The sequence below is a fragment of the Anabrus simplex genome, chromosome 5 (assembly GCF_040414725.1).
Source record: "Anabrus simplex isolate iqAnaSimp1 chromosome 5, ASM4041472v1, whole genome shotgun sequence".
NCBI classification, from domain to species: domain Eukaryota; kingdom Metazoa; phylum Arthropoda; class Insecta; order Orthoptera; family Tettigoniidae; genus Anabrus; species Anabrus simplex.
The window spans coordinates 281,564,761-281,592,167 of record NC_090269.1 but is presented as its reverse complement, the minus strand read 5'-3'; the positions used below and the strand labels follow the sequence as shown (position 1 = coordinate 281,592,167).

General features: G+C 41.1%; 1 protein-coding gene across 1 annotated transcript in view; it reads right to left on the bottom strand.

Annotated features, from left to right (window-relative positions):
• The window catches only part of Fhos (Formin homology 2 domain containing), a 1,020,872-nt gene that overhangs the window by 806,198 nt on the left and 187,267 nt on the right, over positions 1-27,407 (bottom strand). The gene's annotated exons all lie outside the window — the stretch shown is intronic.

Here is a 27,407-nt window from a genome sequence, read left to right as displayed (position 1 = left end):
GGAAGGTTTCAGTGACAGAACTGAATAAGGATTAACTAAAAAAGTTGACTGAAATATAATTGAAGAAAGGGAGACGTTCCATGTAATCGGCGAATAACTAAAGTGATACAACATCAGACTGATAAACGATGGAAACGCAAGCTCTTTGATGTTGGTATCAGATAACGAAATAATGGTTACCTACATCCTACATAAACAACGGCCGATTTGATGCGTCGCTCTAGCTGCATAAACATAAGACTGCAATAACATGAATGGAGGGACGTGAAAAGGAACTATATATACAGAAAGGGGAGAGAGAGAGAGAGAGAGAGAGAGAGAGAGAGAGAGAGAGACAGACAGAGATTGAAGAGTACATATTTCTCTCTTCCTTTTTCAGTAAAATGTATATAGGCCTATAGAACAAGTTATGAAGGAAATTGAAGAGATATTTGAAAAAAAAATTCAGGTTCCAAAGAGATTGATGTTTGCTGAATGTTTTACTTCTCACCAACAGAAAAGTTTTCGGTGACACCAGGGGAGGAAATGACAGACTGGGGAGGTAACTGCTGAAGTTTTAATTCAGGTACACGCCCCGGAATTCACCTGGTGTGGAAATAAGAAACCACCGAGAGTAATTTTCTGGCTTGTCTACGGTAAGATTCGAATCTTTAATGTTACCTGTGTTCTTCAGATATTCTGGAGAAGTTAATTGAACAAACTTGACACATACAGGCGCGTGCATATTCGAAGTGGAGGCGAAACCTGGAAGATTAGCACTTACAGTCAATGATGGTTATTTTGCAAAATTAATTCGCGAAATTAAATTCTTTTATTTTCAACAAATAATGCTAAGAACATCGTTAGTCTTCGAACGAGGTTCACACAGCCCTGAGAGGTCAACTGAGGTGATGTCCAGTCATCATAAGCAAGGAACGCGACTGAGGCGTCGTCTTGATGATCAAATTTATATCTGCATCGCACCCGTCTAGACCATGAGAGTCCTTGGAGGATCGGAACTAAAGGCTTCCGTCAAGCGTAAACTCGGCACTAAACAAGGAGACACTACGCTCTCATTATCGCCGATTTATCTGTGCTTTGGAGAGGTGAAAGGACACCTGTAATGGTTTAAAGTGGCATATAGTTTAGGGCGCCAATAAAACCCAGTTTTAGAGATATGCACTAGTAATGAAAATGGTCTCGTGCCAAGTAACTATTACGAAACGGTACGCTGGCGTCTTACTGCAGCTCAGAGCCAAGGCGCGGGTATCACATTATACGAGCCCAAACCCGTTGCCCGTGAAAGTTTTTGTCTTTAATTATTATAATATTTGCTCTTTATTAATTTTTGTTTCACAGTTATTACTCAAGTTCACTTTTATAAAAGTTTTAAACTTTTGTTGAACAAAGTTTATTATCATCATCATCGGTAAGAATAACTACATCATTCTTTGTTTAAAGTACAGCCCCAGCATTTGCAGTCCTGAAGATGGTTTTCCGTGGTTTCCATTTGTTTACACCACGCAAATGCTGGGGCTGTACCTTATTTAAGACCACGGCCTCTTACTTCCGATTCCTAGTCCTTTCCCATCCATCGTCGCTATAAGACCTATCTGTGTCGGTGCGACGTTAAGCCAACTGTAAAAATGAAACAAGTTAAAAAGTTGAAAAGTTCTATATAATCGAAAATGAACTGAAACAGCGATAATTCTGAAACAGCAATATACCGGGCGAGTTGGCCGTGCGCGTAGAGGCGTGCGGCTGTGAGCTTGCATCCGGGAGATCGTGGGTTCGAATCCCACTGTCGGCAGCCCTGAAGATGGTTTTCCGTGGTTTCCCATTTTCACACCAGGCAAATGCTGGGGCTGTACCTTAATTAAGGCCACGGCCGCTTCCTTCCATCTCCTAGGCCCTTCCTATCCCATCGTCGCCATAAGACCTATCTGTGTCGGTGCGACGTAAAGCCCCTAGCAAAAAAAAAATAATGTACTGTAGGATGTGTTAATTGATCATTCATTCAAGTTTCATTGTAATCTGTCTGCTCAGCCCGAAAAACTGCAGACTATAAGGTGTCGTAAGGTCGGCACGATGGATCCTCTCGACCGTTCTTCTTAGCTTTCTAGACCGGGGCCGCTATCTCACCGTCAGCGAGCTCCTCAATTGTAATCACGTAGACTGGGTTGACCTCTAACAAGCCTTAAGACTCGCGATAAAAATTCCTGATCTGGCCGGGAATCGAACATGAGGCCTCCGGATAAGAGGCAAGAATGCTACCCCTACAGCGCGGGGCCGGAACTCTCCGGACTGAAGGTCTTTACCGTTGCGTCTACGCAGTGACCACGTGGCACTCCAGTATCTGCTGGCCATCTGGCTGAGGAGCAGTCGCTCTGACACGCCTTAAATCACTTGAAGGGCTGCACGTACCACGCATTTTGTTGCGAGTGAGGTTGCACATCTAGAAAATTTCCCTGTTGGTTTTGGGGTTAAGCATAAGGCATGCAAAGTAAAAACAAGCCAACGATGACGACTTTCGTAATATTGTTGGAGTGTAAATGTTGTGTATGTTTTGTAATCAGAGATGAGTTCATGCTACCGTTGTGTCTCTGGAACCAAAACAAACCGGACCTGATGGCAGTGACCACAACTTGAAAGACCTTCGCAGTCATGTTTCCGAGAAAAGCACGCTGTCATTCCTCCACGATACAGGTAAGCAGGTGCAACCAAGATGCAGTACAAAGCCCAACAAAAACTTGTCTTCTTTTTTACATCTTCTCCAAGAGCTCGACTCTAATGAAGAAGAGTTAGAGCCAAGTTGAAGACTTGAGTTATGAAGACTTACTTCTATACCAACAGATCATTATTTTGATTAATACTCTCAGGACAACTCAAGAATAGTTATTTTTCTTTACCCAAATGTGTACGCGGCGCTATACGAAATGCCATCACCGTAGTTAGGAATTTTACAACTACAAATAATAATACTCTAATAAAAATAATGCCAGTCCGAGTGGCTCAGACGATAGTGCTGGTAGCGGTGATTGGGAATTAGAAGCGGAAAGGGGCGGGGGCGGCGGCACAAGAATGTACACAGAACAAAAAGTACCGGGAGTCTGGGATATATAGTGGGCAGTAGACAACAAAATTGAAAAAAAAAATAGCTAGGCCTACTAAATGGTAAGTTTTTGATACTCTCAGAGCGAATTTCGACAGATTAGTAAAGGTTGACAGTTTACCAACTTAACTGCGGTAATGATAGTTTTTTTGTGGATATTCTGATTCAATACTATACAAAAAAGAGCCTCCGTGGTTCAGGCGACAGCGCGCCGGCCTCTCACCGCTTCGCCACAATTCCTATCCTCGCCGCTAGATATGGACTTCATTCATTCCATCCCTGATCCGGTCCAATGCCTGGAAACAGGCTGTAGATTTTCATCTTTCACTATACAACAATTACACGTGTATTAAAATTAAATATAACGGTATAATTATAGAATAAAAAGCCATTAATGCTTGATTACACACTAAGAAAATAATACACTAGATAGAACTACACAGACACACTGACTGTGTGAGACTGCCAGACTGACCAATGCAGGTGAATCATACCTCATTGTCCATGATCTTAGCAAAAATGTACCCCTGCTTCCCTTCCCCACAGCACATGCTAGAAATGTGATTACTATCTGATGGCACAAACCTGCGCGAAGCCCCCAGCTTGGAGGAGAAAGTAGGAGAGAGAAGGAAGGTAGGAGGGCAGAGGAGGGGTAACGACTGCTGAGCGAAATGAAATGAAAGTGAAATGAAGCTCTTTCACCCTAACGTAATCGTCCTGAGCCGATGTGAACACTTCGGTGCCAACTAGCGAAGCAAACGTTCCCTCCCGTTCAATCATACTGCAGCACATGGACTTGTACGCATAAAAAAACTCGTTTAGTGCACAACTAAGATTCTATGCCATCCAGAGTAATTGCCCTTCTACACGCTGCTACGCGAGTCTCCACTACTTGCGCTGTACGAATCGGTTAGCTGTGTCTGCTAAGTGATTGTTCTGATACTTGAAGAAATTAAAGAAAAGTATCAGGTGATAACACAACAGTTTTTGTACATATATTAATAATTCCTAGTTTTCAGTGGTTATAATGAAATAAAAATGCAACTTTTTCTGGACCGAGGGGAGATTGTGGGGGAGGGGGAAATTGTTCCCCATCGCCCCTCTAATCGCCACCACTATTCTGAACCGAAGTTGGGGCGATCCCGACCTAGTTCAAGGTATTTGAAGGCGCTCATAAATGCTGGTCTCGTGACACGTTGGTCTTATGCTCCTCGGAGTCTCCGAAAACAGCAAAACCCTAACTGCGACGTAAATCCAACAATAATAAGAAGGGGGTAATATATGTTAAGTCTTTTCAACGCCCGCCTGGTGACCATGATCGTTAAAGTGTCAAGTCTATATGATCTGGCACCGTGGATAGCTGGTTCGAGTACTGCTGGTGATAAAAAAAATTGGCCGGCAAGGGAGGTGCGTGCCGAAAATTTATACTCAATTCTAACTCCGCAATTTTCATATAGAATTAGGGCATATGACGCTGTCGATGGTGATTCGTCTGTCGGACGGGGACGGTAACAGTAAGCCTTCAATAAACCCCATGATGTTATTTGCAAGGAGACCGGATGGTTTTCCGTGGTTTGCCATTTTCACACCAGGCAAATGCTGGGGCTGTACCTTAATTAAGGCCACGGCCGCTTCCCTCCAACTCCTAGACCTTTCCTATCCCATCGTCGCCATAAGACTTACCTGTGTCGGTGCGACGTAAAGCTACTACCAAAAAAAAATCGACAGGAGTAGGCTATGCTCCGTCTCCGGGTTAACTCATCATCATCGTCGTCGTCGTCTCACACCGAGACTCGCAGATCGTCCATGAGCGTCATATAGAAAGACCGTACCAGACGAACAGAACATGTCCTCAGACACTCCTGGGCGCTAAAAGCCATACGCAAAATAATAAAAGCCTCATCAACAACTGATCATCTTAAGAAGGGAAACTTCAATGTTAAGAAAATGACTTACACCATCTCACGCATTAAAGCACAAATTAAGCCATTTTACTGTGCTGGAAATCGAACTCACAGCCTTATATACAGGAGATAGGGGCCTAAGCAGCCACACTAATCTATCACCCTATCTGCATCGTATAAATCACGAAATAATAATAATAATAATAATAATAATAATAATAATAATAATAATAATAATAATAATAATAATAATAATGAAAAACTCTTGGCCCTTACAGCCCGTTTAAAGTCTTAGTCTTCCAAGACGCCTGCTGCTCAACCGGAGTGCAATATGATCAAAGTAACGATATACTCAGCCGTATTGCTTGGTTCGTGACCGGGTTCACTGCCTTTGATATCAGTTAGCTCCTCAGTTGACCTTGTAAGGCTGAGTGTACTCCGTTCCAGTCCGCAGACCAAGATTAAAATATTTGAATGAGCCAATAAATCGGTACCAGGTCTCCTGATAAAATGCAGACATGCTACCCCTACAACACGTGGCTGGCAATAATAATAATAATAATAATAATAATAATAATAATAATAATAATAATAATAATAATAATAATAATCCTCTCAGTTTCTCAGACATATACACACCAAATCGCCATTTCAACAAACCGGGTTCAAAACTGTTTGTGACTATAGAAATTTGTGCTGGACAGAGCGGAAGAAGTTTCCATAGGATTTTCTAACACATTTATTTGTTTAATACTCCATAATCATTCACATCAATCAACTTTCCCGAAACGTGTGACAGCTCTTCCTAGCTGGCTCATACCTTGGTGCTTGCTGGAACTTCAACACCTGACCCGTCACTTGGCTGAGTCAGATGATGATGATGATGATGATGGTGACAGTACATACACCCAGTCCCCAGTCCCAGAGGAATTAACCAATTACGGTTAAAATTCCCGACCCTGCCGAAAATCGAACTCGGGACCCCTGTGACCAAAGGCCAGCACGCTAACCACTTAGCCATGGCACCGGACATCATGATGATGATGATAATAATAAATCACTTTCATAGAACTATGACAGGAATGTTTCACCAGCTTACTAACGCGTCAAACAAACACCGTAATATTCCTTTTCAAATCGAAGAATTTCAAAGATACCTACAATGGACAGTCTCGTATTAAATACATCGTAAAATAATCGTATGGCGGCGGTACATAACGACGGTAATCTATTATTTCTCGAGATGTTAAAAAAACTTGTCATCCGAATTACCATTATACCACCATTTTAAATCTAGTAAACAAATTAACATTCATAAGTTTAGGAGGCTAAAATGTTCAGAGTGTAAACAAACACGAATAGAAAGCACACTAGAATCTTAAATAATAATAATAATAATAATAATAATAATAATAATAATAATAATAATAATAAATTCTCTGCGTACGTCCTAGACAGTTCTGTAGGATAATTACAGGGTACTGAACTAGGTAATAATGTTCTAATATGATTCAAATCTTTAGAACATCAACCCTTTTTTTTTTCAGGAAAGCGATGACCAACTTTCCTATTACGATATAATACAGTACAACAAAATTACATGTACAGAGATTATACAACATGCTGTACATACAAGAGGAAAGCATTCGGCTTTCAGGGATCGGAATGCATTGGTGATGAAGGTTGCGATATCCGATCGAGAGACAAGACTCACAAATACTGCAGGTTGTAAATTAATGACTTTTTCTGACAGAAGAGCATGGACAAAATCTTTACCAGAATAGAACTAACAATATTATTCTGATAAATAGTGTGTGCAATGAAATCTTGCTTGAATGGTAAGCAAGATATTTACAAACTCTGATCAACATAACATCTGCCCAATTATTCTATTGTTTTTCATTTTAAAAAAGTAAACTCGTGTCCTGATCCTGAGGTAGAGCTGAGCTGCATGTACCATTTAACCACATACCAGCCCTCCTGCCATTCAGAAATCTCTGAATACTAGGAATCGAACCCGGACCTCCGAGAAAGTTAACCATTACGCTGCGGAGGAAGACTTTTTCCATAGAAGGCACCAGTCGAGAAAAACTAACAAACTACTGTAACTTTGTACAACCTCAGCCGATACCATCTCTGTAGATTGAGTGTGCGAGGTCTGTGGTTACATAATCTCGTAAAATGTCAACAGGCAACTGTAAGGGATATTTTCCTCGATTTTCCTCTAACTCATTCAGTACTTCGGAACATCTTCATCTTGCCTCCGCCGAACATTATACAATTGACACTCGAAGGCCACCTGGCCCACTCATTAAGGTTACCTTGGGTAATAAGGCCTTTGACCAAGAAAGACCACTATAATTAACACCAAAAGGATTCACTAATGGTGAGGTAAAGCTGACCATTAACGTCAGTTTTCTGTACCAATGCGCTAGCACTTTCTTATAATAGGAGGCTTAAAATTTACGACCAAAGAAGAGGTGACAGATGGTGAGAACAGCTGTCGACTGACCAGCGAGAGAGGGAAGTCCAGAATATGAAATGCCCTGAAATTTACATGAGAGTTCGAATCAATTTTTAGGCAATGTTATTTCAGAAGGGTGTTATGTCATTGTAAACAAACAATAGAGCCTAACATCAATCCTAAGCACCAGAATAACATCACAACCAAGACGGCGATATCAATTTAAACTAGTGCTTTTGGTGATTTATTGTTAAATCTCCCCTCTCATACCAACGCACTATTACGCTCTTTACATTAGGTTTCCGGAGCCAACGTTGAATGGTTCAATGCCAGAACACTACATGATTGCATGATTTTTCCTCGGAAAGTGCTACGATAGAGCGTTATTCTTTATTCTATGTAACTTGACATGAATTGTTACAATATTACATCACATATTACTACAGACACTCTGATAACATAGGGCAGATGGCAGGTTTTAGATACACACTAATACACGATACAATGATGAAAAAATTATCAACCACAAACCATAACTATTATGTGATCGATCTCTTTTCCGACTTAAATCAGTTATATAATTTTACTCAACAGTTAGCTTTAACAATAATTGGGCATACTACTAGCAGTTCTATAAAGGTTTACCTGAAAAAAATTCAGATGTAGAGGTATATACTGTAGTATAGTGAGTACAGACATCTAATCAGAGCGAGGAATAGTAGTCCTGATTTCCTTGTAAATTTAGACTCTTCTTTTTATCACATTTTATGAAATAGTTGTTCATTAAAAAATAAACTAAGTTAACGAGAAAAAAAATACTAATACATTAACTATTAATTTGAGTATTATAGTCTGAGACATTTGGACAAGTTAGGACTTGTATTAGGTATCTTATAAGGTGATTTAATGACTCGTGTCCGGTTTACGTTAGTTAAACGATACGTTAGTATGCAAATCAACTGTGAAACTCGATTTTACTTGCTGACAGTTCATCTAGTGGACAATGACCCGGCAATGAACGGTCAAGACAACGAACTGAGACAAACCATAACGTTAAGATAAAACATATACGCGCATTTCCTTGTGGGTTGTTTTATTGTTTAAAACCACTCACCCGGTGAGGTGCCTTCAATAGCCGGTGGACGGCTGCCAGTTGGTTGATGAGGGGCAAAGTCTCACTGAAGGTATGTGTAGGGGGCCGTGGTGGCTCGGGAAAATTGGTAGTGTAGGCGAAAGGATCAATGTCATTTAGATACTGCACGCGACATACGAGCCCCGCCATACTTTACAATAACACTTCACTCACTACACACCGCCCGCACTCCAGCACCTCGCGGAACCCACTGAGCGGAACGCAACCGACAGCCACGCCGCCTTCCCGCCGACACTGACCTCTAGCGATCAGACTCGCAACCTGCCATCACGGCAACATTCCATTCCCTTCGCTCCAGCCCTTACTACATAAACCAGTTAACAACATATTTTTACAAAACAATATTTTACTGCTAAATCTAAACAAGAGTGTTTTATTATTGGTCCCGGTTTATAGACAAAGGAATTTCTTCCTCAGCTGTGCCAAATATATAAAATCTAGTATTTATATGCAAGAAAGAGGATGGAATCCCACGGCAGTCGGCACGTGTGTCACATTAGACTGGGTATCAAGTTCATTCATTCAAACAAAAGCTTGCTTCTCAGTTAAGAGCCCAGCAGGCTGCAATTTTATTTTACTTGGGGAGGTAGGGACATCGCGGCCATCAACCCCATAGGAGGTTATTTGTTTTACGTTGCACCAACACTGACAGGTCCTTTGGCGACGATTGGACAGGACACAGGCAAGAAATGTAATGGAAGCGACCGTGGTCTTAATTAAGATGTAGCCTGAAGGGAAAATGGGAAAGCATGGAAAACCCTCTTCAGAGCTGTTGACAGTGGGTTTCGAACCCACTATCTCCCGAATTCAACCTCATATCTACTGACACAATCCGCGTAGCCAACTCGCTCGGTAACCCCGTATTTTGATGGGGTTTGCTGCCTTAAGAAGCAAAACAACGAGATTATCAGGAAACAAGGCTGAGTAGCTCTGATGATAGAGCTGATGATTGAGCTTCTGAGCTCAAATTGGCGGGTTCGACCCCAACCCATTTCGGTGGAATTTGAAGGTGCCCAAATACGTCAGCTTTGTATCAGTAGATTGACCATCACGTAAAAGAACTCCAATGCGACAAAATTCCAGCACCTCGGTGTCTCCTAAAAACCATAAAAGTAGTTACTGAGACTCCTTCTCCCCAGTTATATCATCGACCAAAAGTTTCCCACTTCAGGACACTGCCCTTGAGGCGGCAGAGGTGTGATCCTTCGCTGAGTCCGAGGGTGAAACCAAACCTGGACGATAAACTGACTGATTAAAAAGACACTTTTTATTATTATTATTATTATTATTAAGACATATAGGTAATACGGTAATAATAGAGATGTTAAAAATAGCATTAATAGCAATATATTGTGTTTACGTCCCACTAACTACTTTCTGACGGTTTTCGGAGACGCCGAGGTGCGGGAATGTTGTCTCTCAGGAATTATTTTACGTGCCAGTAAATCTATCGATACGAGGCTGACGTATTTTAGCACCTTCAAATACCACCGAAATGAGCCGGGATCGAACCTACCAACTTCAGATCAGAAGGTCAGCGCTCTGCCGCCTGAGGTGTAAAAAACAGTGTACAGTAATCTTATAAAGTTAAATAAAAACAAGGTTTGACCATTCTCACTGTAAATATTGACACTCCGGGAAGATACTGCAAGTTCAATTAAGAGCTTCTTGGTAATGTTACTAAAAGTGAAAGAAAGATTTTCCACATCTTAATTGGTTTATGAGTCAATTGAGGTGAACATCTTATTCTGTACAATAATAGACTACTATCTAGCCTAAGGTGTTACTAGTTGGTTTTAAATATCTCGTAACCACTCTCCTCTAATATATGCTTTTATGTTATTTATTTGTATTCGATTTCTACGACAGGAAGTGGGTCGGTAGATGCAGAGCGGGTCTCGGCCCATAAGTGGCCACGGCTGGTCCGTGGTCCAACAGCTTTGTACTCTGACCGGCCAAGCGAGCTCTGCCGTGGCTCTACGTCTCTGCATTCGGGAGACGGGACAGGGCAGGACCTCACGGCTGGTCCCAACCGTCGGCTGTCCTGAGAATGGATTTCCGTGGTTTTCCATTCTTCCTGCGCTAAGGCGAATTACGGGACAGTTCCTAGTATAGGCCACGGCCGCCAACCCCCTCACCTTCTCCGAGCATCTTCTTCGCCGTAACAAATCTTCCGGCTTGAAAGACGGCGTCTCCGTCTAAGAGGCCCGCCTCCCTCTTCAGGGGAGGAATTAAAACATTTTAGTAGTAGTAGTAATACGACAGGAAGCGAAATGATGAACCATACTGTTTAACAATATCGGCAGATAGTGTTCAGATAGCCCTAAGTCTATGAAAATGAGGAGAGAAATTTTGTTTGGCGTATTGAGTGTCTTAATGAGTGAAGTGAATCAAGGAAATTATTTTCTAATATTAACCTTTTTATAAGAATTAACTTGCTTGTATGTGAATAAAGATTGCAAATATTTACTATACCTAGCAGCTATTTGCGTTTTACCGGAAGCATAGCAATTGATTAAAATTACATTAAATAAAAAATAGAAAACTGCTACTTCGAGTTTTCAAGTTCAATGAAGACCAGGTTGTATTCTAGTTAGTTACAGCTATGGCTCGTGTTCATGAACATACGCATACGCAAATGTTAGCCTCAGCGAAGGGTACTAGCGATTTGTCTTCCGTATATTTAATTTTACTAGTTTGTTCCCTGATGCCTTCACATCAGTTTTCATGTTCAGTTTTATTTTCATGTTATTGAATATTTTGTTCAACTCGTGCTGTCGCCTGCCTGCCGCTCGTAATGAAATAATCCTGTCACATTTTCCCTAGGACCATTCTTTGCTTTGATTGTAGCAGGTAACATGTTTTTCCATCATAATAATAGGGTTTTCGGATATTATATTAACGATTAAATCTCTGCCAAGCTTCTTTTCTAGTCTGACGTCATCTTTACTTGACCACATATCTTTTAAAATAATTGACAAAAATATTTATCAGAGAGCGACTACAATAAAAGAACAGAAATGAAGAGTAGGTGTTGAAGGGTGGGAAGATGATTGTTATAACCATCTACGACAGATTCTGGGCGATGTTAGTAAATGCTTAAAAGTTCGCAAACCAGCAACTACTAGCCCGTATGAAACCCAGAACTAGCACTTCTTAATTCAACAACTTCTGAGAAAGTTCTGAAACTAGATAATTGGTACTACTTATTAGTTACTTATCGGAGATTTGAAACTTCATTGGTTAATTCCGATGGCTCGGGCTTTGTCTGAATGTATTGAAACCGTACAGTGTCCTGTACAGCTCCATGGGAATGATATGGGCCTCTATACTCCATTAAAATTACTCCTAAAGGTCGCGTCATTGGTAGCAGTATGGGCGAAGGGGATCGAGCGGCGTCCGGCCAGAACGGAACCCGCGAAAAGAGCGCCTGCGAACAATGGAAAGACAAAGCAACAGCCAAGCCCTCGCGGAAATACGCTCTCAACGTGCAGAGAGAGATAGAAGGGGACGCGATGCTGGAATAGTCAGATACGCCCCGAGGTGGAGCCTAGCTTCCCAGAGTGCCAAACGAACACAAGGAACTTCCGGTTTTTTATGCACGTGTCACGGGTGCCAACGTCGGATTTTGGCGCGTAAAAACGGAATGATATTTTAATCCAAACATAGGAAAATTATGCGAGACACACCATTGAATAGAGCGGAATTTTCTGCGTTCTCCAGACTAAAAATATGTAATAACTTATGCAGGGGAAGAAATGAGGTCACCAGCTGTCAAGATGTAACATATCGCTAACACATGTGGATACAGCGGCGTCACCCACGCCAAGAATCGCGCTTAGGAGATAGCTCCACCCCCCAGAGGACGCTATGAATTAATCAAAGGCGGGAAGCAAATTACATAAAAACTGCTGATCGTCGGTCCAGCACGCCAGGCTCAAATGAAAGAGGAGACAGAGGGCTACAAGATGCACTATTCAAATATCGTCAATTCTTGGTACGAAAGGAGCTCTTGTTCTTAATGAACCGTGAACGTTGACGCCCCCGAGCTTCCGGTGGGTAAGATAATATAAGCCGGGCAGGCCATTGTAGAGACAGTTGTTCTTTTACGGGTCGGTGAGGAGGACACTATATCCCGCGGTGCCCCAGTTTAAGTCAGAAACCCTTGACCGTGTATTGAAAGCGCCATTGTGTCCAGCACGCTTTGTGAAGTGAACGGGAGGCCAAACGAGCCTAGGTATTGTTCCTGTGCTGCGTGTCAAACTAGTAAAAACCCGCGGGCATAATTTGCAAACAAGTATTGGAATTCGGCTGAGACAGTGCCGGCTTTAATGAGTCAGTCAAATTCATAATTTGGTATCACCCAACGTGTTACTTTGAATCAGGGGCTCGAATCTCGTGAGCCACCCGATTCTTACTGTGAACGCGGGTGTAAACTCTGAAATAGAGGACGTGTGACGAGTGTAAAAGTGTTACCCACTTGGATTACTGTAAGATTTCAGCTGTGACGAGTTCCCCATGATGTCGGACTTGTATAGACCAGGGATGAAGGACTGCACGCCCGCCACCTACCGAGTGGTCATGGAGTACTAAGAACTTCACCATGGGTCTCCCGTGGCGGAAGAAACAACGGCCACCAAACAGATGAGTGATGTCCAAATTTAATTTCTAAGCATGACATAACCCGGGGATAGGATTAGCGTTCTTTTGTAAATATCAAAATGTTGTAAGTTAATGCATGTCCTATATGGAAATTTTATTGATTTTATAATGTTGAAGTAAAATTTAAGGGAGCTGAATTCCCGGACGACTCATATTTCTTTCTTAATGGTTAGCTTATCGTGAGGGTTATATTTTTAATGTAGAATGTCCTAGCAAATATGGGAACAAGGTTAGGAGAATATTTGAGTTTCCCGTAGGGGCGGTTGGAAACATAGTGCTGGCAAGCAGGGAAATTGTCGAAATGTTGGTAGTCACTGTCCCACGTGGTTGTCGGATATGCCAGGGAAACTCATGGGTCAGTCAGATAATGCATGCCTAGCTTACAGATATAATCCGTGCATGTACATCAAGAATGAAGAAAATCCCGACCGGGAGAGGTACATACTGTGTGATCTAGATAGGTGTGAGGGACCATGTGCAAGTCTCCCGTGATTTTTGATTAATGGGCCATAATGGTTTGGAGTGTATTTTTTTTATCTATAGCCGGGGTAAGACCCAGGGGCATGAGTCCCTAATCTTTGGCCAGAAGGTTTAAATATAAGTGTAGTCATGTGGTATGGACGAGGAGCCATGAGAGCCATAGGCCCAAGGGAAGAAGATACGCGGTATGAGGCGTAGTGGAAGGGCCGAATAGGAACTTACGATGAGATGATTGAGAAGTGATCGTGCCCACAGTCTCAGTGATAATAATGAGAAGGGAGTGAATAAAAAGAGTATTTCATGGGAATTCCATAATGATATGAATAAACAAATGAAGCGGGCTGTGGATATGTGTGTCCCCGAGATGAGAGGGTAGACGTGTGAGCGAGAGAAGAATCAGAACGGCCGTGCGAAGTGAATGGCCGGCCTTCCTTCTGTTGTGAATGACTGGCTCTCGCCCTCGCGACAGAGGGATCCCTTTAAACCATTGTGTTAAGACTAACTTGGAGCCCTGGGTCAACCTCGCGCTCCCCTCGGTTGGTTTAAATGGCTCAGCTAAGAATACTTGTATAATGATAATATCACGGTAACTTCTTTTAAAAGGGTATTTAATAAATGAGTAGGGATTCCCCCAGATATCCGGCGAGATGAGATTGTAGCTATTCTCGGTATCTACAGAAACCCACAGTACCTCTCGGTCGGGAGTCTGCCAGTTCGACGCCGGATGATGACGGCGCCCTTGAGCGAGCTGCTTCCAAGCTTGCGCTTTGGGCCGGAGACTGTGATAACCATGCTGTTTTCTTTTCTAGGAAGGGTTCTCCGGTGTGCATGAAGTGTATATATCCATATGTTTTGTGTATGTTTCGTAATGATGTGCACATATTTTTGAGTTCAAACAGAACCTATGTGCACGACGTGTGGTCTTGGTGACAGATGAGAAGTCCGGGGTTTAGCAAAAATGGTATTTGTGTTTGTTTGTGCATTATGCAAATGTGTCTTTTAATATGATATTATGTAGCGTAGGCCCCGGTTATGTTCGTGCTTAGAACAGCTAGTAATATTTGTGTATAGGGACATCAGATCATCTCACGGTGTGATAGACAGAATAATGTACAAATTTCATGAACGGTATGAATTAATGAGGACAAATGAACGATAGCAAGTCGCAAAACCTCAATCATGCCGTTATGCAGGCGACGCCCATGGGCGATTCGTATTTTTAAAGTGATTATTATTTTCTTTTCCTCCCATATGTGGAGAGTCATTGTATAGAGCTGTGTCGACTTCTTTAAATTGTCATATTTTGAATAAATTTGCATTCGTAACCCCTATTTTATGATTCTTGTCATTTGTAGCAGTGTTAAGCAGTATCCAATAGGCATTTGAACCCAGAGATCCTACTTTCATATTATAGACATAAGGCTCCATCTTAAGTATTTGTTGTTTTTGTTTTTCTTTGAACGTACCACTTCCCCAAGTGCTCAGGCTGCCGGGCCGGCACAGAAAGTAGGAAGGGGAGCGGTTCGAAGCTCGTTAAGCAATTCGACCCGCTCTTCAATCAAATCTCATCCGTGGGGGTTTACCCCGTTACGTGGAGGCATTCTTATGCGTGGGTCATCCATTCGACGCCCGGTAGGGTGTAGTATGTATGTGTGTGTGTCGCATTCATCATTAATATTTATCACAGGTGTGATTGTAGCAGGTAATATGATTTTTCCATAATAGTAATAATAATAATAATAATAATAATAATAATAATAATAATAATAATAATAATAATTGTACCGGGCGGTACACTTCTACACCGCACATAAATCTTGCGCCGATTAGAACTCCTGTACACGAGAAACACAGAACTTGGAATTAGATCTACTTCAACTTTTACTCAGAAGATGTCACTACCTTCATTTTGTGATTGTAAAGCCTCCAGGACTGTGTAAATTTCAACAGGTTTTGTTTACCATTTATCAAGAAGTTTGGACTTTCTGCACAGATGACACTACAAAAACTATGATCATGCACCCTGGTGCGAATTGAAGGAACTTTATTTGAAGAAATTTTGTATTCAAAAGTTTGTTCTTTACTAAATTATGTTCATTCATTTTTGGGTTGGCAATATTGATCTTTTCTTTCCGCCAGTTTTGAATTCAGCCAATCCCTAATTTCTGTAATTAATTTTCGGCCTATCACAGGCTTCTTCTTCGATTTGGTGTGTAACTTTACGCTAGCCAATAAAAGTAAGAGGGTGTGGCTTGATTACTCATGAACGGTCTCGAACTTTCTCCGAGGGTTTATAAACTGCTGATTTTCACGGCTCTTGGCCATTTGATCAACATCTAACTAAGTATGTGTGTATGTGAAGCAGGAGGTGGGAGGTGCCTCTTTCATCAGGCAATAGTTCTTCAGCAAGGTAACGGCCGTTTATCTTTATCTTTATTTCTTGCTAGCTCAGCAGTTTAACCCGCGGGAAAGGTCCGAAATTTTTACCATGTAACCTACTTTTCTAGAAATGTAATTTATTGCCGGCTTATGTGAAAACTGCATAAAATCTGCAACTGTAATTCGGGGATAGAGAGTGATTTACCCTCTCGAACTCCCCTTCATATTGGTTTGAGGTGACTACGTTTTGTAACTGGGTTTCTTCCTTTCTGTAATGTCTTAAATTATTCTTATACGAGTCACCTCCATAGTTTGGGAATAGCCCCTGTTTCATCGTTCTAGTGCCTTTTAGGTTTAAAGAATGCATATTTAGGAGTGCAAGTACACGCCACCATTCCACTTGGTGTTTCGGGCCATTTACTTAACCTGTTCTTCTTTCTACTAAGGCCCAGTAGGTTGGGTACGAGATACCCCCGTTTCATTTGTGTAAGTTTTGCCTTGATGGCAAGTAATTGTAAGGTCTGATATTGCCTTGAAAAGGCTTGAAAAAATGAGAGAGTGTGTCAGCTCTGCTCAAGTGTGGTTACTGTGCCTCTGGGAGGCTTGATATTTGGAGTCGGGAGCAAGTGCTCCAGCGACTAGGGGTTTTCTGCCCTTGTGTAAAATAGTAATCTGTTGTAAGGTCGAGCTGAGAGCTCAGGGAATGTAATGCGAGGGGCTGGAAGCCTGGATTACTAAACTGTCACTAAATTTTGGATGTACTTGCCTTGTATAAATTTTGTCATGGTACCTGGTATGTTATTGTTATCTTAACTAGTGAAAAGTTGTTAAATTTTGGTTGTTATTGATTGTTGAAGCTCAGAAAATATAACCTTTGTTAAAGTTTAAAATTAACTTTGGTTTGGCAGTTAGACCCATTCACCCCGGCACCTTCTTTCATCTCTGCTGATCCACCAACCACGGAACAATAATAATAATAATAATAATAATAATAATAATAATAATAATAATAATAATAATAATAATAATAATAATAATGTTTCTTGATATTTTATTAACGATTAAATATCTGCCAAGCTTCTTTTCTATTCTGACGTCATCTTTACTTGACCACATATCTTTTAAAATAATTGACGCGCAGGTCGCCTATACGGCGTCAGCTCAAAAGACCTGCACCAGGCCCCTTGGAGGCCACACGCCACTTAAGTTAAATAATAATATTATTTCTTTGAGTCCCACTAAGGTTTTTCGGAGACGGCAAGGTGCCGGAATTTAGTCCCGCAGGAGTTCTTTTACGTGCCAGTAAATCTACCGACATGAGGCTGACATATTTGAGCACCTTCAAATACCACCGGACTGAGCCAGGATCGAACCTGCCAAGTTGGGGTCAGAAGGCCAGCGTCTCAACCGTCTGAGCCACTCAGCTCGGCACCATTTACTTTATTTGGTACTTGTTTTTGCTCATATAGTCCAATGTTTGACCCGGGACTCAGCGAAATTAATGTGTTTTGAGGCATGGGGCTGAAATGAGGTGAACAGGTATAGACTACAACAAGTAAAATGGAATGGCGTATGGCTTTTAGTGCCGGGAGATCCCAGGACGGGTTCGGCTCGCCAGGTGCAGATCTTTTGATTTGACTCCCGTAGGCGACCTGCGCGTCGTGATGAGGATGAAATGATGATGAAGGCAACATACACCCAGACCCTGTGCCAGGGAAATTAACCGACGATGGTTAAAATTCCCGACCCTGCCGGGAATCGAACCCGGGACCCCTGTGACCAAAGGCTAGCACGCTAACCATTTAGCCATGGAGCCGGACATACAACAAGTGAGTAGGCAGAAACATTAGGGAATCAATGCAATACATGTGTTAACTTCCCTTCAGTTGCTGTTGATTTTGAGAGAAGTTTGGGTACATAATAGAAAGAGGCTCTTTAAAGAGCTAGTGATACTTTTAAGTGCTAGCTGACTGCGCTGGGTATTTATTTCAACACAAAGCCTATCATGGCTGTAAGATCCACATTCTGCTAGGATTACAAACTTGGCGCGGAGTTTCTATGTCGGAGAGGAAGGTGCCTAAATTAATGAGTGACAGTTATATAGTTCTATATATCGAAGTTAACTGTATTAAATGGTTATATACTCGCCAGAAAAATCATGACAATGATTACAGTTCTAAACCTTTCGAAATTTTGACTAAATCTTTCGAAAAACCTAGTTCTATTTTCCAAAATACCGATTTATATTCTGGTAACACTGCTAGAATCAGGAATCAGGTTAAGTAAATATAATATTCCCTCGGAGTCTGGCTCCTTGGAAGAATTGTCAGCTTCACAGCCTTCGGTTCAGAGGTTCGGTTCCCGGCCGAGTCGGGGATTTTACCCACATCTGGTCAATTATTCGGGCTCCGTTTGTGTTTATCTCATTGCACACGTCTTCAAATACGCACAATACATCACACCACCAATTACCACAGAAACATCCAATGGTGAAAACAGCCCTATTTCACCTAGATCAAGGGGTGTCAAATCAATGTGCAGACCACCGTAAAAGAGGGCCAAAACCACATGAGTAACATAGTTCGCGACCCCATCAGAGTTTGAGATAAAGAAGAAGAAGAAGAATCTAATTTTTCAGAACAATTGTTATCTTTATTCTTAATCACTTCCCACATCCCTTCATATAAGGTTAGCGTCAAGAAGGACATCCGGCCGCAAAATAGGGCCAAATCCACATGTGGGACGCATTTCGCACCCGCGACCCCACAGGTGTGGGAAAAAGCGGTAGGAAAAGAAGAAGAAAATCACTTCCCAATTTATGGGTTGCCATTGCCACTAAAGCATACTAGTAAAGTACTTACGAGCGGAGTGGCCACGCGTCGGGATACGAGTGGGTTTCGAAACCTACTGTTGGCTGTCAGGAGAATGTCTTTCTGTGGTTTCCCACTTTCACTTCCAGGCAAATGTCTCGACAGTTCCTATTCATAGGCCACAGCCTATTTCTTCCACCTCCTTGCCCAATTTCATTCACTATCATTCATCTCTTCACTGTGCTGGCCTTTGGTCACTGGGGTCCCGAGTTCGATTCCCGGCAGGGTCGGGAATTTTAACCATCATTGGTTAATTTCGCTGGCACGGGGTCTGGGTGTGTGTGTCGTCCTCATCATTTAATCCTCATCATGACGCACAGGTCAAATCAAAAGACCTGCTCCTGGCGAGCCGAACATGTCCTCGGATAAATCAGGGCAAGTTCACCCAGTTCAGGAAGAGATCGTTGGAAATAATTAACTTCCCTGTAGGCCAGATTTCAAGATGGTGTAGTATTTGTACCTAACCTGAAGTTACCTAAATGTATTTCATTCATTCATTGTGTCAGTGGCGATAATAAATCGTACTAATTTCCATAAGCGTTTTAACCGCAGTAAACAGATGATCGCTATGATCTCGTGCAAGAGGCACGGAGGTGTAGCAGGAACTATAAATGGCCATAATGTTCAATACATATCTTATCTCGCCACCTCAATAGTACATAACCCGTTGTTTGAGCAGTATGAAGTGTCATAGGCGAGATAACAGAGAATGTGTTGTGTGCTCCTCGTAAAGGACGTTGAGCATTGTGAGAACTGCGCGCATATGGACGGTCTAGATCAGGCCTTTCCAACTCGAGCACTTAGTGCTGGGGAGCACCAGCGCTGCACTCAGCAGCAGCACTCCCCTCCTTCCTCACCTAGTTCACGCAGTACATTGTGTTCTACAACAAAAAAAACCTTCACAACTTTAAATCTGCTATGGATACTGTGTCAAAATGTGTAAATTTCTGCACAAAGCAAGGTTTGAACCATCGGCAGTTCAAAGAATTTTTAAAAGAGGCAGAATGTAAGTGACATTCCCTTTTATTGTATTGTGTGCTAGTTAAGTTGCGCGAATCATTGAAGAAATTGCTCTGTTCATGGAGATGAAAGGTTTTCCACAACCAACTTTGCGGAATAAACAATGGGCAGCTGATCTCGCATTCTTGGCGGACATAACGTCTTATTTGAAGGCTTTAAATATGTAACCTTTTCATTGCAAGGGAGAAACAAATTGATTAGCACCATGTGTGATAGAGTTAAGGCTTTCAAAATGCAGAATTTGTTATTGAAAAGTCAGCTTGAGCCGGAAATTTTGACAATTTTACTTCATTAAAATCATTGCATTTTTCTACTTACTGAAATCTTGGAGACTATCAGACGTTTTGTTCAGGAATGTTCGTATTTCATTAAATTTGGCCTATAACTATTTTTTTAACATTTGTATTCCTATGTGAATATTTGTGTTTGAAAGTGTTCGCCATTATTACATGATGTAACTTATATTTCTTAAGATTTTTTACAGTTTGCTTTACATCCCACCGACAAAAATCTTATGGCGGCGATGGGATAGGAAAGGACTGGGAGTAGGAACTAAGTAAAAAGTAAATTATTCTATGTTTTACAAAATGTTTGTGAAGGAGTTCAATATTGGTTTTTCGAGCTCAGCCACTGGTGCCTGTTCGGCACGCATTCAGCTGAAGAACGAAATTGCGACAGCATCAGATAGCAAGGTGAGGAAAGTCAAGTTGACAGAATTGAGGGTGCACAAACTTCGGGCAAATGCCTTCTATCTACTTATACGTGAAACTAAGGAACTACCGGAAGTGATGTATTCTGTTTTGATTTACAACAAGTTCAGCTATTACGCAAAACACCCATCCAGCAGGCTTTCTGCAGTCGTCATATAGGATTCTACTCCTTTTGCTGTGTTCCATTTGACTGACAAAACCCAACATTTTTCACGTGGTCAGAAAACCAGGCCGCCCGTGGATCAAATGAAACTTGCTCAGCTCTAATCTATTATTTGCGTAGCTTGCAGTATAAGAGTGATGTGTTTAAAATTCGGATGTTTTGTGACGGATGCGCCGGGCAGAATAAAAAACAACCATGTCCTGCATGCCCTGCGATATTGGTTGAGAAATGAATCTCCACGGCATATTACAGGGGTGGAAATAGAGCTTTCTGTGAGAGGGCATGGTTTTACGCCAGCAGACAAAATTTTTGGGCGCACAGAAAAACAACTGAGGAAAAAGGCCGTTATTGCTCTACCACATGATTACAATGTTATCTACCAAGAAACAGGAACAGTGAGAAAACTAGGAGAAGATTGGTTCGTTTATGATCTGAAAAAAATAGGACAGATTTATAAGAAACTCAATGGCATAAGTGAAGTTAAAAAATAAGTATAAAGAAAAATATTGTGAACAATGACAAAAGTGAAGGCTCTGGGTAACTTCAAGTTCGAAGCAAACGAACCCTATGTCACTGAGATATAGAAGTTCTGAGCAACCAGTGGATATTCCTCAAATTTTACTGCAACATATTATTACAAGGGAAAAACTTCACGATGTGGAAAAACTGCTTTAGGAACATTATGGGAATGACTGGAGAAGATAATCCAATTTGTTTTGGTACCGCCAGCTAATCGAGGTTTCTGCTAGGAAAGAGGACCTTAATGTTGAGGACGAACAGTCAGAAGTATGCAGCTGCCTTGAATTTGAGAAAGCCGTTCACATTTAACCAGCGAGTTCTTTTGTGCTTTGTGTTTCCCTGCCAAATCAGACATTGCAAATTCGGCAAAATAATATGAAAATAAAAGAAATAAATCCAAAACAGTGTTTTATAAATTGTGAAAGTGGTTTTTGAGACAAAAATCATTTGTTTTTATAGGATGTATTGTTTTCTTAAGAAATTATATTGCTTTTTCCTTGAGTGCATAATATTTTGTGACAAAACTTCAGATCTCCCTACCCTTGTATTTCAAAACTTAATATATCCACATTTTAATTTAAAAACTGAACAAATCCAGATGATTTCTGTAAATAACATTGGAATAAAAGCTAATGATTTCCTTGTATTTTCATATATGAATATGCCGATCAGATACTATAATTTTGGTTTTTGATCAAAGTTATCAAGGTAGAAGTTCAAATGTTATAAGTTTTTTCGTTCTCCTGTAAAAATATAAAAGCGGAGATATACTGTTCCTCTATTCTGGTAGACATCATGTTAAACAGTTCTCCTTATAACTATCTCTGCTAAACAGGGCCTTCGAATCTTTTCATAATATACCAAGGCAGATCTCAGATCCAATATGGATAGTCTATAACGTAGACTGACTTCAAATATAACGTGATGCATTAGTTACGAAGCATGCCTATTAAACTAAATTATTCCAATTTATCTTCTAGTTATGCCTGATCTTGAGTCTGAAGGAAGGCTGTAATTCCATTGTGAGCACCAATAAATCAAGCAATGAACATCGTTACCTAGATTTCTCTCACCTGACATGGGCATCAATGCTAAATTCCATTTCAACACGCAATGATGGATCTCGGTAATAGACATTTCTCTTTGAGGAAATATACAGTACTGTGTAGGAATGACCAGGATAACTCGTGAGAAAGTTCCCATCGAGGGCGCGTTGAGTTGCAAAGGAGATTGAGTAAGGGGGTCACAAATGAATTCGATATTTTTATGAAAAACTATGGCCTCTCTCTTTGGCCTTGTAATCTACTTGCATGTGTTTGATAGGGCTTTTGCCAGCTACAGTGTGTACAAAATATGATCTCTCTCTTTTTTTTCTTCAAGGCAGCCATAGTTTGAATTCCTATCAAGGCACGTGAGACTTTTGAAAGTCATGACCCTGTGAGTCAGATTACACTATTCCTTACTCTTTGATTATTTGGGTATGTCCGGAAAATCAGATTGATCTGTAGAGTTCAGGTGTGAATGTTAAGAGAAAGAACAATAATAAATGTTCGGCTTCTTGGCTAAATGGTCAGCATACTGGCCTTCGGTTCAGAGGATCCGGTTTCGATTCTCAACTAGGCCTAAGATTTTAACTGTGTACGATTAATTTAATTCCTCTGGTTCGGGGACTGGGAAGTTTTTCCCTATCGGTTTTAAGTTGCACCGACTCAGACGCGTTTTATGGCGACGATAGGATAGGACAGGTCAAGGACTGTGAAATAACCATCCATGGCCTTAATTAAGGTTCATTCTCAGCGTTTGGCTGGTGTGGAAAAGGGAAACCATGGAAACGCAAAGTAGACTGAGGTTTTTGTTAAAATAGTCCATATATTTTTGTACCACTGCTGGGACTGCCTTAATAAATGAGAAACACGATACAAATAGAACACAATTTCCCGTCAATGTGACTTCTACTATACACTAACAGAAATATGTTTTCGATATGAAGCCACAGTTTGAAACAAATTTGCGTCATTTATTCAAGAAAATAATAATCCCGAAGCCAATGAGGAACTACAGTCTTGCCAAAAATAGAAGTTCCCGAATAAGTGACATCAGCGCTAGTGAGAGAAACCTCAGAACAGGGCACATGGTACAGGGTACACGATGGAACAAAAAGTAATGTGAGAATAACGAACAATTAAAAGAAGCAGATAGGGGAAAGAGGAACAATTTGTGACCGAACGAAAGTGATGAAAACCCTACAACCTGTTTTTCAGTCATTGACCGGGTCAGGGATTTAATGAATGAATCATATATAGGCTGTTAGAACGATGTGGTTGCCACTCCCAAAGTGATTTATTAATGACTGATAAATGCTATGAAATGAGAATGGAGAGTGTTGCTGGAATGAAAGACGACAGGGAAAACCGGAGTACCCGGAGAAAAACCTGTCCCGCCTCCGCTTTGTCCAGGACAAATCTCACATTGAGTGGCCAGGATTTGAACCACGGTATCCAGCGGTGAGAGGCCGACGCTCTGCCGTCTGAGCCACGGAGGCTCAGCCTCCTATCTATTTTTTATAAATAACATGATGTCTGCACACTTCAAACCTAATTTTTTTTCAGATTAGGCATACAAATGTCTAAATTACGTTCAGTCCGATTTCTGTTTGTTTGTTTGTTTGTTTGTTTGTTTGTTTGTTTGTTTCGGGAAAATGGCTTAACAGAATTTCTCGAAGTTCGGTATCTAAATTCGGGAATAGCTGAGTTGTGCTCTATCTGATTAATATTCAGTGGTTTAGCGAAATAAAGGGGGCTAAAAGAGGACATGTCAGATTTCTCTGTTAATATTACCTATATCGAAAAGCTGTACGTAATATTGTGCAAAATACTATTTTCTATGTTTTAAATGTTCCATACGTTTCCACCGTACCGTACGAGAAAGATGTAACCTATGTGTATGTTGAGTGCTCAGCCCGAAATTGTTTGGATCCTCCACGGCCGACTTGATGGGATCCCCATCAGTTCCACCATCAGCTATCATAGATGGTCTAAGTGTCACGGAAGAGACGTACACGGGAAACGAGGAGTGGTGTAGTTTCCCGTTGGTTTCCTCGCCGAGCAAGAAGTTGCTATTACATTTCAGTCAGCCAGTCCCACTAAAATGCGCTTACCAGTTGACGCTGTGAGCGTCATTTTCACACCATTCATAACCAGGACTGGCTGCATAAGGAATCACATTGCTAACTTCGCTCATACCTCAGTTAGTTCCATGCTGTCAAAGCCAAGGATGAGACTGAGCCATGTTAATGTAAATAACAAATTTGTTCTAACTCATAGCAGGAAACATAGTGCACAGTAAACACTAGGCTCCTCCAGCAAAGTCATACCAGAAATATTAACAGATATATTCATGATTATTATTACACTTTATACAATTTTCCACATATCCCCGTAAATATTAGTTTTATTTAAAACGTGTACATAACAAAAGTAATAGAAAATACAATTTCCAATTTTTCATATCAGTCTGATACATGTTTACCTGACTGGCTACAATATCTATATATTAAACAAATTATGAAAACTAAAGTCAGTCAGTCCAGCCATTCTATCCGGTCGATTTTCTTCATATTTTTAACTGAAATTTATTTATGCACAGATTTGTCATCAGATAATATAAATCACTTAACGTCCGCTTTCCTCAAATTATTTGATTTTCAATTTTTTATCTCTTTGACGCAATCATATCTTTGGTTCTAATTGAGATACGGAGTTCATTTTGGCCTAAGAACACTCAGCAGATCAAGCTCTTTCATTTCATCTCTTAACTATTCAAACTGGTTGATTCTGAGGAAAGTTATGAGTGCACATTCAATTTGACGTCTCATTTCTTCAACATTTTTTCTCATTGAAGCAATCATATCTTTCGTTCTAATTGAGGTACGCAGTTCGTTTTGGTCTAAAAATACTCAATGGATCAATAGCTTTCTTTTGAGCTAATAACTACTTAAATTGTTAGATTCTGAGAAAAGTTATGAGCACATTTGTCTCCATGACGAAGATCTTTGAAGGACTTTTTAACAGTTCGGCGCGTGTAGTTTTGTTCCAAGGAACGTTTAATTCAATTTCTTTGTGTGACATATTTTCAAGTGTTTTGTTGACATAATATTACATTCTATTACCACAGCAGATTATGTGCTTTATTTCATTAACTCGAAACTTTTTTTTTTTGCTAGGGGCTTTACGTCGCACCGACACAGATAGGTCTTATGGCGACGATGGGATGGGAAAGGCCTAGGAGTTGGAAGGAAGCGGCCGTGGCCTTAATTAAGGTACAGCCCCAGCATTTGCCTGGTGTGAAAATGGAAAACCACGGAAAACCATCTTCAGGGCTGCCGATAGTGGGATTCGAACCTACTATCTCCCGGATGCAAGCTCACAGCCGCGCGCCTCTACGCGCACGGCCAACTCGCCCGGTAACTCGAAACTTTGCAAATACATCCGTGAGGATAGTAACGAACAACACCATACTTTGTACATTGCGGGCGGAGCCAGCGGGAAACTGCTAGTGAAGATATTAATGAATTTAGATTAAATCACCAAGTCCAAAGGCTAGTGACGCCGACGGAGAAATATTGTTCAATCGACATGGTAACGAACTAAACGGTGACTGTGGTAGCTTTTGTGACCTGGAAGTGCGTTGGTTCCATTCCCCGTCAGGAAGTCGAAAAATGTAAGAAACCAGATTTCCACTTCCGGAGGAGCACATGGCCCTGAGGTTCACTCAGCCTACACCAAAAAATAAGTACCAAATTAATTCCTGGGGGCCAAGGCGGTGGGGCGTAGAGCTAAATACTCTACGCCACCGATTTTCTAAATAAATAAATAAATAAATAAATAAATAAATAAATAAATAAATAAATAAATAAATAAATAAATAAATAAATAAATAAATAAATAAATAAATAAATAAATAAATAGATAGACAAATAAATAAATAGATAAATAAATAGATAGATAAATAAATAGATAAATAAATAGATAGATAAATAAATAGATAAATAAATAAATGCCGGATAATGAAATACTTTAATTTCCACCCCTCCCAGGGCCTCCATGGCTTATACGGAGATGACTTTGCTCTTTTCAAGATCGGGTGGTACTAACCCCCCTATTCATCAAGAAGATAATGGAGAAAACTATAGAAATAAGGCGAAAAAAACTGACGGAGTGATGTGGAAGAAAGGAGAATTAAAATGGAGGATTTAAATCCTATAGATTTCGAATGGTCTAATATCACCGCACTGTCCGACTCGTTGGCTGAACGCTCAGCGTACTGGCCTTCGGTTCAGAGGGTCCCGGGTTCGATTCCCGGCCGGGTCGGGGATTTTAACCTTAATTGGTTAATTCCAATGGCACGGGGGCTGGGCGTATGTGTTGTCTTCATCATCATTTCATCCTCATCACGACGCGCAGGTCCCCTATGGGCGTCAAATAGAAAGACCTGCACCTGGCGATCCGAACCCGGTCCTGGGATACCCCGGCACTAAAAGCCATACGACATTTCATTACCGCACTGGAAGAAAAGCAAATGTGGTGGCCTACAATTTTCTAAGTCCCTACAATGAATCAACAATAACATTATTTTGACTGACTATTGTTGTTGCCTCGCGTTAAACTGAGTCACCACGGAAAACCGTATTCAGGATTACCGACAGTGGGATTAGAATCCAACATCTCCCGAATGCAAGCTAACAGCTACACGGCCCCAATCGCGCAGACTGCAGCAACACACCTTAGCTTCGAACTACGCCTGTCGGCTCTCAAGTAGAATTCTTATTTGTGGGCAATACCAGCAGCGGACATTCCAATGAGAGTGAGAGGCTACTGCACCCAGAACTAGTGGATTCTATTATCAAAGCGAAATTATTTAACGTCTCTTTGTGTGCCGTGTGACCAGATTGCAGCACCCGTCCAACCGGTAAAATCAAGGAGTGTGGGTGTCA